At 34.6% G+C, this 14,391-nt stretch overlaps 1 long non-coding RNA gene across 2 annotated transcripts in view; it reads left to right on the plus strand.

Moving 5' to 3' along the window:
- The first annotated feature begins 281 nt into the window (after positions 1-281).
- LOC143239855 (uncharacterized) overlaps positions 282-14,391 on the plus strand; it is a 55,767-nt gene continuing 41,657 nt past the window's right edge. The window contains exon 1 of one of the 2 annotated variants that reach the window (XR_013021409.1): positions 282-411. This is a non-coding gene — a long non-coding RNA (uncharacterized LOC143239855). The remainder of the gene's footprint in view (positions 412-14,391) is intronic. The other variant, XR_013021408.1, reaches the window with a different exon arrangement.

Genomic DNA, 14,391 nt, shown 5'->3' on the forward strand with positions numbered 1-14,391 from the left:
CCAAATTTACTTCTATATTACCTTCAGTAAACAAAATACAAATGTATTGTTGTTTACTAGCACCAGGTCGTATAAGTCTAGTAAGTTGCATAAACAACTACATAATACTATGTACAGTGTCCGATAACTATGGTAAAAAAAACTTGTGTATTTGTGATTCAGAGATCAGAGTTTGAAGCTCTGCTACTGAAGTGTTTTGCTGTTTCACAGCTGTACAACATACACAAAGGTTGACACGTGGAGCGCAAAAAATATATCTAATAGTGCAATCACTCAATTACAGTATATCTCAACAAATGTGTTAACACGAGTTTCGGACAGCCTGTATTTTCATCTCGGTGTCGTTTAATTATATAGATTTTATACGTTTCTCTCAAAAGCAAACATTGATGTAGGTACACCACGGAACCGGTATGTCAGTGATGTGTTATGATATTGTTGTTGTTATTGTTTGAATATTTATATACCTTAAAGAATAGTTATATAAAATATAAATACAAAAGGAAACTAAACATAGAACAATATTATTCCCCCGATTCTCCATACAAAATAACTTTAAATTAAGGAAACATTAACAAATAAAGGTATAATATGTAAGTAAATGTAAAATGTTAAAAGTTGAGATTATTCTACCATTCATGTTAATTAGCATGAATTACTAATGTAATTGATGTTCCGTAAGAGAAAAACTGAATAATTACAGTTCAGAATAACAAACACAGTTATTAAAGCAAGTGAGATTAACATCTATGGTATAGATTTTGAATTGCAATAGAAAATAAACCAAATATTACGATTTTATATTGTAATTATACATAGTTGCTCATAACAATGTAAATCACTTATGTTCACTTGAGAAATCTCATTTAAATCAACAAAGTTAGACGTTGGCCACGTTTTAATTGTAAACAAATTATTTAGTTATTTCATACTCCAACCTACTTACATACACTACATACATATATACTCAATAATAGTCTAAAAAATTATCTTAAAAATTCAGTTAAAGTAAATTGTGTATAATAGTACACTAAAACATAGAAACGGTATTTCAAAAGCTACCCTAGTGGTACAACGGTATGTTTACGGAATTACAACACTAGAAACCAGGTTTCGATGCGCCTGGTGGGTACAGCACAGAAAATCCATTGTGTAGCTTTGTGTTTAATTTCAAACAAACATTAAAAAAACCACAATGAGGTGTTATTTGGAAGTAAAAAAGTGACTCCACGTGTTTAAGTACCTATTCACTACTATCACCAGACAGTAGGAGTTTCATACGGAAAGAGGTTAATTCCATGTAATCCTTAAAGAAAGGTATGAATACTATTTTATATGAAATATTAATACCTTGCCCATTTTCCTCAAAACTTGTAGCTTCTTGCAATACAACTGCGTAACAATATTAATAATGGTAGAGATTTTAAAGTTCGTGTCAGTGAACAAATTTCATATTGCGGTAAACGTAGTAAGGCAGAATCCATGATAAGAAAATTAAAGGTATTGTGACATTATTGTATACAGAGCGTGAACTGGTCAAAAACCCAATTTGTTTAGTAAAAAGTGCTCCTATGTATTTTCAGACCAGTTTATAAAGCTCAAACAGTGCCTCCAAAACCTATAGATAAAATGGACGTTTTAGATAAAAGTTGCATATACATGGAATTAAATGTGAATATAATAAAAAATATATTGGTCAAATTAAACATAACTTTATATACTGTCTTGAAGAGTACAAACGTTAACTAGGTAATAAAAATAATGATTATTTCTTCTCTTGTTAAATGCAGTATTTAAACAAGTTCATTTGATGAGTTAGTAGGAAACTGATTTGATATCAACCAACATTTAAGCCGAATTTAACACAAAAAGTCCATTGAAATTTTGAGATGTAAGTTACATATAACATATCATGGATTACCAGTTACTATTACACAATTATAGAATAAAATATTAATTAATTCACTATTAAAAAATAGTATTCTTACATCGCTTAAACCTTAAAATGAGTTAAACCCTTTGTTATAAAACTCATATTGTCTGGAATGTGTCACCCTTGTTGATGTAATAACTTACACCGTTTGCTTATAAAATGAATATTGTTTGGTATGTGTAACCCCTGGTGATTGTAGCAATTAGGTATGGAAATATGAAGAGTCACTTACAATACTGTGGCCTTTAGATAACTAGTGTTTTATGGTGCATGCTTAAAAGTTTTTAATTTTTATTTAATTTTTTAACTTTATATCATTAAAAACTACTCACTTGTGCAGTAAATGAATAGCATTCACAAATAATTTTGCAACTATTTTCTCAGGCTCTGTAAGGTTTTTGTAACTAGATTAAGCTGATATCTGAATGCAACTCTGACCTATTGTTAGAACATTAACACAATATCTAAGGTTGAATTTCAGTTATAAATGACCTGTTCGCAAAAACTGATATAACTTATTGTTTTGTTTTCAATACAAAGCTTCACAATGCATTATCTGTAGTCTGCCCACAGCGATGTTTACAGATGTAAGTACTTCTTCAGGCTTACCACTAAGCTGTAGGGGGTGGGAAACTTAATGTTTTAAGTTTGTCCTTTATTAATTCTAAGTAGGGTCGCTCCTGATGAGTAGGCGGAAATTTTACAGAATTACTTCGCTAAATATTCAGGACTCGACTCCGCACGGTAGACACAGAACACAGACCAATGTAGCTTTGCTCTAAAACAAAACAAACTAGGAGTACATACTTGAAGCTTAAAAGAAGGTGTAATACACTACCTAACATACTGCAGACTTAACTTAAACTGACAAGATATCTTCTTATCGTCAACTGTATCTTATAACAATATATAACTTGTTCGGCGCTGAACATTTGTATCTGGCTTCCTTGTCTCTTCTCTAATACTATTTTACTGAACTACGAGTCCCTAGGCAAAATGAGGCAATGTTTTTCTTTGTGGATTAGCTGTTTATCAATTTTGCAATCACACTATATCATAAATATAAAGGAAAGGTATCTTTCTCGAACCTAAATAATTTTTTTTTTTATTGTTTTGCTATCTCATAGACCAATCATTTTTATTGACGAGCGTAAGCCTCGTGCAGTTGGAACAGCACACGAAACAAGCACATTTTAAACCCCATAAAGAGATCAGTTGATTGATAAGACCTCTCTGTCCTTTGCGAATATCGTACTATAACAATGGAGTGCATGCGTGTAACCGTAAAGAAACAATATACACGGTACGAACAGCGAATTTTGTCGTTTAAGTTGAGTGTCTTAACCATCTGGCCATGCCGAGCTTGTGGTTTAGGACCTGATTATATGGACGTACTAGAGTCAATGATAAAATATATAAACAAAGTGCACAGGTGAGCGTGTGTGTGCAGGTACGCTCACATAGTTTGTTTGTTTCTACCGCGAAGGATTTCGTACAGTTATATAATTTAATATTCACGGCTATTTCGCAATAGTCTTCAATATTTTCTGAGTAACGCTAGTGTTCATCATGTAAAATATCATTTAATGTGTTTAGAACTATGACGATAAGAATTTAAAAGTCGAGAATCGATGTCAAAAAGTCTACCAATTTTCTGAGTAACGCTAGTGTTCATCATGTAAAATATCATTTAATGTGTTTAGAACTATGACGATAAGAATTTAAAAGTCGAGAATCGATGTCAAAAAGTCTACCAATCACGACTAACCAGTGTGAACAGATATCAATGAATTTGAATTATTAATAATTCAGTGCCTCAGCGGTAAGTTTGCAGACTTACAACGCTCTAAATAGGATTTCGATACAAGTGGTGGGCAGGGAATATAGCCCCTTGCGTAGCTTTGTATTTAACTACAAAGTCAAGTATCACTATAAACAATCCTTATAATAATGTTTACCCATTAAGGCTTGCTACAGTATATAGGTGGGGGTGTTTTCTTATAGCAAAGCCACATCGGGCTATCTGCTGAGCCCACTGAGGGGAATCGAATCCCTGACTTTAGCGTTGTAAATCAGTAGACTTACCGCTGAACTAACAACGGGCAGTACATAGGTGTCAGGTTATTTCATATATTACTGTGAGAAATCATACTATATAATGGAACTCTTGCCTATATGATACTGGAAAAACTATTTTATTACGCGCTGTGTAACCCCAACTTCGCGAAATTTTTATCCTATGTGCATGTAGATTTTCAATGGGAGTACGATTTCCTGTTTTGCCTCCGTTTTCCATCACAAAAAACTTTATTTTTCTCAATTCTTAGGGTGCACATTCACATTATGAATACATCACACACGAATCTAATGCAACGGCTAATCCTTGTTTGTTTGTTTGTTTTTTGAATTTCGCACAAAGCTGCTCGAGGGCTATCTGTGCTAGCCGTCCCTAATTTAGCAATGTAAAACTAGAGGGAAGGTAACTAGTCATCACCACCCACCGCCAACTCTTGAGCTACTCTTTTACCAGCGAATAGTGGGATTGACCTCACATTATAACGCTCCCACGGCTGAAAGGGCAAGCATGTTTGGTGTAATAGTTCGAAAATGAAGGCTAGTGTGCTGTAGGATAAACAGTGTGATAAATTGGATATTTATCTGAAAGAATGTTTAGAGGTGATTCAGTACTTTAATTAAGCGTAGCATTTAGATTACGAGTCGCACGCCTTAACACACTTGACCATGCCCGGCCTAGGCTCGTCCTTACAATAACGTTCACCTATTACGGCTCGTTACAGTGTATAAGTGACAGTTTATTTCAAATGTTAGCGTGAGCAATCCTTATAATAAAGTTCACCCACGTCAGTCTTATACCGCACCAAGGGCCTATTAATTTGAAGCGTATTTTTGTGGTTACAGGACGTAAACCGTGAATTTTTATATTTACAATCTGGACAAAACAGAAAAAAAAAACAACTTAAAAGCATCTTTGCTGATAACAAGATACTAATATCTTATACATAGCTAACTCGAATTTAAGCAATAGCGTTGAAGTAAAATGTTAATTAATTATAAGATAAAGAGAAAAATATTCTTTCCTCAGTGGATAAGTTTATTAATTCCCAGCGTTAAATTCCGAGGTTCCATCCCCCGTGATGGACAGATCGCAGATGGCCTGCTGTGTAACTTTTCATTAAGTTAACAATAATAACTAATACTTTAGCACAGCGTTTTTCAAAGTGTGCTCCAAGGACTCCTGGGGTCCCCGAGCCCCCTTCAACGGGTCCGCAAGGTCAAAAATATTTTCATAGTATAATTTCTTCAATAAAATGCGTTTGTACGTTTTAAACCGAGTGGGAGAATGAGAGTGAAAAAGGCAAATAACGTTTTAGTACGTTTTGAGTATTTAAAAAGGAAGGTTGTGTCTTTAAGTTGTAAGATTTCCTTTTCAAGCTTTTGCATATATTAGCGATATTATTTTGAGTTAAACTTTAATTGAATTTATTTGGGATTCAAATGAATTTTAATCTGTATGGTCGATAAATTTGGACTTTTCTCTGTTCTAGAACTAAATACATATAAAAATTATACTTAAGCTTAAATAAATTGAAGTCTACATTCTGATAAAAATTTTGGAAGGAAAGATATAAGTGCGGAAAAGAATCAGGCGGTAAACAGTTGTTCAATCTTTTGACAAATGAGAACACTTTGTTGTCTTATTTTGTAATAATATTTTTAAAAAAAATGAAAACTTTTACTATTTTTAGCTTAATTATATTTTATTTTAAAATATTTTTCATATATGTAAGGATGGATCGTTGGCTTAAAAAAAAACGGAGATTAGAAAACTCGCTTTCTGAGCTCACAGCTGCATCGTCTACATCCCAAGAAACTGAAAAAGATAAAACTGACATATCAGAGAGTTCTCTGAGTCATGGAAGGGAGGAATATGCTCCATCGAAAATGGTCAAAACTGTAAATAAAAAAACGAAAATATGAAAAAAGTTATCTTTCTCTCGGCTTTATAGATGTTAATAATTTACTTCATTGTGTCTTGTGGAACAGAACATTTTCAAATAATATTTGGTGTCAGTTAAGTTTCGGCGTCATTTTGAGATCAATCACTCAAATTTTAAAGAAAAAGGAACTGAATATTTTAAACATAGACGTGATCAGCTCTTTAAAAGCCAAAAATTATCTGTTACAGCTTTTGAAACTAGAAATGAAAAAGCTACTGAAGGGTAAGTTATCGTAATTGCATTAACTGAAAGACTAATAAAACCTTGTAAGTTGACATTACTGAATGCATGCTGGATGAAATGTCAGTAAAAGAAATCACAGCAGTGCCACTTTCCAACAATACAATAGCTCTTCTGCAGAATTGTACTTTTGCCTCACAAATGGACAAACTAACAGACGTGGCTGGACTTGCTGTGTTACTTGTATTCTTCCGGTATCAGCACCAACTTACCATCGAAGATCTTTTGTGTGAATTCTTACCATCAAACACAACTGGTGCTGAAGTATTCAATGTGTTGAATAACACGTTGAATCTCATGGTTTATCCTAAAACAACTGTGCTGACATTTTCACTGATGGTGCAAAAGCAATGGGAGGTAAAACTGCTGGCGCCTCAGCACGAACAAGGTAGTGGCACCAAACTGTACTAGTGTTCATTGTATTCTTCACCACACGTCATCCTCGTCGCGCCAAACATGCTCGCCCTTTCAGCAGTGGGGGCGTTATAATGTTACATTCAATCACACTATTCGTTGGTAAAAGAGTAGCCCAAGAGTTGGCGGTTGGTGGTGATGACTAGCTGCCTTCCCTCTGGTTTTACACTACTAAATTAGGGACGGCTAGCACAGATAGCCCTCGAGTAGTTTTGTGCGAAATTCAAAAACAAACAAACAAACAATCACCACACGCACTCGCGGTAAAAAAAATGCAAGTTTCACTTAAGAATGTCCTTGATGAAGCAGCAAAAATTATTAACTTTATTAAATCTCGACCTTTTGAGTACACGTCTTTTTAACATTCTGTGTGACGAAATGGGAAGTTCGCATAAGTTATCACGATGGTTGTCTTTAGGAAAAGCACTTGTGCGATTGAGTTGTGAGCTGAACTAGCCACCTTTTTCATAGAACACCATTTTTACTTGAAAGAACGATTGACAGACATGGACTTGGTATTTTGCAGACATTTTCTGAAAAATGAACAAAGTGAGCTTGTCACTTCAAGGAAAACAACCAAGAGTATTTGTTGCCAACGATAAAATTCGAGCCTTTAAGCGAAAATTAGAATTTTGGACAACTTGTATCCGACATGGTGAGCTTGACAGCTTCACAATACTTAAACACTAGTTCGGTGGTGATATTAACGAATGTGAGTTATTGATAATGTATAATGAAATTTGTCAACATTTGGAATATCTGCAAAACTCGCTCAGTGAACCAATATTTTCCAAATGACTAAATCATACATGGGTATAAGATCCATTCAAAGTGCATAATAAACCAATGGATTTTAATGTAACAGAGTACGAAATGTTCATTAATATGGTTTCAGATTCCACATTGCAACTAACCTTTGAGAAACTACCACTTATGGGGTTTTAGTATAGTATCAAAGAAGAATATCCACAATTATCTGAAAAAGCTGTTAAAATACTTCTCCCTTTTCCAACTACATATTTGTAGGGGACGGATTTTCTTCATATACTTTAATCAAAACAACATATCGCAACAGGTTGAAAACACATGAGAATCCAACTGTCTTCTATTAAATCAAATATTAAAGAGATTTCCAAAAATGTAAAACAGTGCCACTCTTCGCACTATTTTTTGTTTTGTTTTGGAAAATACAGTTATTTTTCATAAAAATATATTATGTTTAATATGTAATGGGTTTATTGTTGTTATTTTTAATTGAATTAATAAATAATTGTTTTTTTTTAATTCTCAGTTTTAATTTCTAATACGTTAAATATCCATAGACATAACCCACATATACAAAAGTTCTTTGGGGATCCTCAATACGTTTTAGGGGTGTAAAGGGGTCCTGAGATCAAAAAGTTTGAGAACCGCTGCTTTTGCGTATATTTGTCATTTCGCACAGCAATAAATCGATTTTTGGATAAAAACAATTACTCGATTTAATTAGAATCATGCCGAAATCTACAGCATACACTCTATAATCCTGTTATAGATACACGTTTTAATGTAGGGAACAAATAATACACACAACACAACAATACTTTGAATAAATATCCACGAAACTCGAAAGCAAACGTGAACTTCTATAGGAATTATACTGCGTTTATTTATTACACATGAGCACAGTTAACTGTACGTTGGCCTATTTTGTTTATGTTCAGAATATTTAATCTTCTCAAAGAGCACATTAGACATCATTATAAGGTATGTGACATGTAGGTCTATATAATGTAAAAACACGCGGAATTCAAATTAGCATAAGATACTAATCATAAACGCTTGTTTGTCCACTGTAACGACAGCTTACGCACACAATAGTCCAGGTCATAGACCTCTATCTCACAGTGGCTCAATAGCAAGTTTGAAGGCTTATAGCGTTAAATATTTGATTTCACGGATAGCTTTTTTGTAGCTTTATGCTTAACAACGTACAAACATAGACCTGTACGATCTATAATTACAAACTAAGGACGAGTTAGGAAAAGTAATAAGTTGGCTGTACCTGCTGTCTAAAGCAGTCCCTCTAAAAAATAAAGGATTAAATGTTACTATTATAACCCACTCACGAATGGACACAGCAGGTAGCCCGATGTGGCTTTGCTAAAAGAAACACACAGACACACGTTAAGTGTATTTGATGTTACCATGTCTGGAACATGAGAAATTCATATGTAGGAAATCTGATGCGCTAACCCTTACGCCAAACTCGGAACTTAAATATTTAAACTTTTAATACAATTTTCTGTAAACAATGAGGGTACATGTGGGCTTCATTGTGCTGCATAAATTTATTCCAAGCGATGATGAAAACTCGAGTATTTTGAATACTATTGTATCAACGTTTGTGTCTTTAAAGTATCAGAACTGCCAACAATAGATTGTTTTCGATTTATACAAATAGTAACACTTACATATGCGCCATTTTAATTTAATCTTACTTTCGTATTCTTTGTCACAGCAAAATAAAGTCGCTTTTCCTTTGCTTAACTTTGATCAAGACTTTTAATGCGCTTGCACCATAATGGAACTCCTGAATATATGATAATATATTTCTAAAATTATATCGCACGAATGAACATCACTGATATGAATGACGATTTGGAACTTCGCTTTCCTGCGCACCAAGTGGTGAAAAAGTACATTAAGAAAGCATAATTTACATGGATTACACTCGCTGTTGTTTAAGTTATGCCATGTCCCAATGCTATATATATAAGAAGTGTTATTTCCACGAGTTCTGCTTTAAAGTAAGTACAGAAATTTATCAAAAGAAAACATTAATCCAGCCTTTTAACATCTTTTCATTCTATAAATAGTAATATCCTATAGAGCACTTACTGAATTAGCGACACTGAATACGATTTATCTGTGGGATAAAACCTAAAATGAAGTTTCTAATTATCGACTGCGTCCACAGCAAGTTTCACTCTAACTCACTAACTCACCCCAGAAAATCTTCAGTTCAGAAAATAAAAGAGACAAAGCAGAACTATACTTAATCAATTTTTAAAAAATACTGTTGCAGGCTGTTTTCAATTATATCTTTGTTTTATTTCTACTTGCTGAAGATACATTTTAGGTCCGTAATTTGAGTGTAGCTCGATAAATAGAACTTGCTTGATATGATTTCAGCAAAATAAACTAGCGAGCTGATTGTTGATTGATTATTTATTTATAAAGCCAATAACTGTTTCAGAGAGTAAATGTTGTATTTATATACTTTTCCGACAAAGAAATACTGGAAGCACTATACATAAAAGAAAATTAGCAAATAGCTCTTCAACATTATTTGTGAGGTTAAATCTAACGATAGTTTCTGAAACAATGTGAAATTGACGAACTTGTAGTCGAGGAAATAAAACACTTTCGTTATTATTAAGTGGATCAGATTTTGCATTCCTTTCACATCGAATGGTAAAATAGAACCTGCCTAACAATATAAACTGTTAAAACACTGGTTAAGGAGTGGAATTCTTTTGTTAAAAAATCAAGACTGCATTTTTAACATGTTAAATGCTCGAAACAAAACAAAAAAATGTTGAAATTCGGCAACAATGGAAAGAGAACCAACACGAAAGTGGCAAAAATTTGAAAGACGACTAAAACTGATTAAAGGTCCCTCATCCCCCATCCATTAGCTCTGTGGTATGCCTGTGGACTTATATCACTAGAAACGGGATTAAAGGTCCCTCACCCCCCCCCATCCATTAGCTCTGTGGTATGCCTGTGGACTTATATCACTAGAAACGGGATTAAAGGTCCCTCACCCCCCATCCATTAGCTCTGTGGTATGCCTGTGGACTTATATCACTAGAAACGGGATTAAAGGTCCCTCACCCCCCATCCATTAGCTCTGTGGTATGCCTGTGGACTTATATCACTAGAAACGGGATTAAAGGTCCCTCACCCCCCCCCATCCATTAGCTCTGTGGTATGCCTGTGGACTTATATCACTAGAAACGGGATTAAAGGTCCCTCACCCCCCATCCATTAGCTCTGTGGTATGCCTGTGGACTTATATCACTAGAAACGGGATTAAAGGTCCCTCACCCCCCATCCATTAGCTCTGTGGTATGCCTATGGACTTATATCACTAGAAACGGGAATGAGCTTTGACTAGCTTTATGCTTATTGAAAACCAGCTTTTTTTTTGCTCCTAGTAGCACAGAGGTATCTTTGTAGATTTACAATGCCAGAAGCTGAGTTTCGATATCTGTGTTAAGCAGAACACAGACAGCCCATCGTGTAGCTTTGTGCTTAACTTCAAACAAGCAAGCATCCTTGACTGAAGACAAGTCACTACTAAATTCAATTACAGAATTTAGTATTTTTAACAACAGAGAAGCTAGGAGGCTATGATGATACACAATGGTGCCTGCAGAGTAGTCTTATTGGGGGGGGGGGATAAAATGAAGATGGACCGAAGTATAACAGGCACAACTTCAAATAATTTTCAAGGTAAATTTATACAGTAGCGAGCAGAAAGCTATTCATTTGGCTGCACGTTTAAAAGGCCTACCTTTAACAACATTAAGCAACACAACATGCCGACCAAAAGGATCCATCTGGTTTTTCCAGACTCTTTTTGCACACCTGCTTTTAAAAACAAAAACAACAAAGATTTAAATCTGCCCTCTATTTTTAAAGAAATAGTTGCTTCCCCTCTTAAATCCTTGTAAAGTTATGGTCTTTATCAACGCAACAACATCTTATTCCATAAACCAGATCACCTTGCTATAAAAATGAACTATTTCGTTCGGTTCTTAGCCTTTCTTTTCCAAATTCTTAACTTGTGTCCTCTCGTTCTTTTATCTTCCAACTAAAACTATATCGACTACCAAACACCAGTGGCCATCTTCTCAAATAGATGTAGGGTGTCACATGAGAAGAAACTTTCTACATAAAAGTTTAGCAGCAGAAAAAAGAAGAGTAACAAGACATTGGTGAAACTTTCAGAAAATGTAACAGGCTTGTGTAGTTATGTTAAACAGTTACTGGAACTGGTAGGTAGTTGATTAATACATGCCATAGTGGATAAAGATATGTGAATTCGGTTAAAATAAAGTAGGTGTATATCTGATAACTGAAGCTGTCCAACTGGTAATGCAACTAAAATTTATTAAAGATGCAAAAACAAACTGAACACGCCATCCAGTGAAAAGAAAATTGGAAGTCATCCTCACTGTAAAAAAAAACTTATTGAATGATGTAATGTTTGGACAGTTAACATCCAGAAAGAGAACACACTGAGAACATAAATCATGTGAAAACATGAATATAGGGTTACACTTGTTTCTAATAAACTTGCAGTGTAAAACCAAGAAATCCCTGTGTAATTCACGCTGTTTACGACACCAGAGGTTGAACTTCTAGTGAAGCAAGGCGGAGTTATTATACCACCAAGAAGTGAAATACTCATATCAGAATTTATTAAGGACAAATTCAGGTTTAGGGATTTGAGTGTGTGGTTGGATAAAATCTCGTTGATTTGAAAGTAAGGTTTTCATCATTAACCCAACAAACCATGAAAGCTCAAATAATTATGGACAGAAAGCTACATAAGTAGCTCACGGCTATCACCGTGTTACTTTGGCAAAACACCTTGTCAACTTACCGTTAGGTCACTAGTGACATGTTATCTTTTCAGGTGAGACCTGTTTCCGACATGTTATGGCTGGTGGTAAGATTTGTGTTCGTTGTTTCACAGAGAAAATGTGAGGGAAGATTGTTTTCCCTGCAAAGAGCACACAGGAGGTAGTGCAGTACATATCTGGGTAGTTATTCATCATGGTAGAAAAACTGCTCTTCATATCTTCTAAATGAAACATTAATGGTGTCTCCTACATACAAAAGGGAGATACGATATTTCTTTTAGAAAAAAGGTTGTACAATATTTTGTGTTCTACAATAATTGTGCCATTACCCACAGTGCACATATTGTACAGGATTATCTTGACCAAGGGGAGATTACAGTCTCCATATTGTAATTCCATTGAGAACTGAACTGTAAAATTGCTACCCACGACTACGCTGAGTTGCACTGCTTTCTTTCTTATAAGAAGTTGGAATGAAATGCTGAATTTTTAATAAAGCCTTAGTATTTCTTTTGTTGTGCACAGAAGTTTTATCTAAAATTAAAAAAAAACAACAATTAATCCAAACATTCTAAAAACAGAATTTATAATGTATTGGTTTAGTATGTTTCTTTCACAGGTAATTAGTATGACATATTTCTTTTATAGTGGATTGGTTTAGTATGGTCTTTTAAAGCAAAGCTACACAACAAACCATTTGCGTTCTGTCCTCAGTGGGGAAGAATTTTAGTGAAGAATGGACCAATAACCACATAAGTAAAAGCCATATGAATGATTTAAAAGCAAAATAGCTTATTATTATGACTTTTATTGTGGAATCAGTTATATTTTACTGCATGGCTGTATTGGATGTTTGAACTAGCTATCGGCACTAGTTTTTTTAAATTTATAAAGGGCATCTCCTGAGTGACATACGTAACCAATAGAAACAAGTCACATGTTACTGAAAGCTCAACAAGTAAGAACAGTGTGAAAACATGTCCTGGGAGTTTGATTGGTATTACCAACTATTATAAACGTTTATATAGTCTAGTTATATGTATGTAGTGCACGAAGTGAGCGGACATTTATTGTGATTGTGTATCATCCCGTAGAGCATATTTGACTTTCTGACCTCACGCTATCAGATAAGACTATAGATAGTTAAGTGTTTGCGTTCAACACACACTCTAGTTGATAAGGATCTGAGAGTTCTTACTCTTAATAGCTTGCTGAAAAGAATCAGCAATTTCAACTGTGTTGATTATTGGTGTTATACGACATTTGTAGCCACGAATTTAACCCTAGATATCACTGTACATAAGAATGCATGTCAAAGCCTTGGGATCACGTGCACCGTGAACGTCTGCAAAATTTTTTTGAGTGAGCGTGCAGTGCGTGAGCGACAATGAAAATGAAAAATTGTTTGTTTGTTTCCTAATAGTCTCGTAAACTGCATAAAAGCTAACCCTCTCCAATTTTTGAGTGAAATACTAGAGGGAAGGCAGCTAGTCACAGCATCAACCGCCAACTCTCGGGCTACTCGTGTCTACCTGAATAGTGGCATTTGACTATTACTTTTATAGCACAACCCCAGTACTTGTAGTGTTGAAACTGCTTTTGTGAAAACGGAATGCGAGCTATAAATTTACAAATCCACATACTGAGAACGCTGACCACAGGCAACATCCTACCCTAACAAATGAGACCTGAGCAACACGGTCATGCAGACTACACATTATCAGTCATAATTACAGTATAAACTGAAGAGAGACGTTCAGATAAATAAATCTTCAGATCTAGAGAAATATCGCGAAGTGCTGCTAAATATAAATATAAATGGGTCCTGTATTCCTAGAGCTGAATTTCTCACGACCATAAATCCACAATCCTACACACTAATTATTAGGTCACGCTCAGTCCAGAGGAAATCTGAATATACATATAAATACACACACACACACACATATGTATTATGTAAAGATAATGCCCGTTAAATAAAATACCTGAGGAATGTCTGCGGCTTACAACGCTAGAAACAGGGTTTCGATACCTGTGGTGGTCAGAGCACAGATAACGTTATTGCGTAGCTTTGTACGTAACTCCAAACAAACACATTTAACGCAGGATTACATAAAACAGGATTATAATTAATATTTGCTGTTATTTC

The sequence above is a fragment of the Tachypleus tridentatus genome, chromosome 13, assembly GCF_004210375.1.
Source record: "Tachypleus tridentatus isolate NWPU-2018 chromosome 13, ASM421037v1, whole genome shotgun sequence".
Classification (NCBI taxonomy): Eukaryota; Metazoa; Arthropoda; class Merostomata; order Xiphosura; family Limulidae; genus Tachypleus; species Tachypleus tridentatus.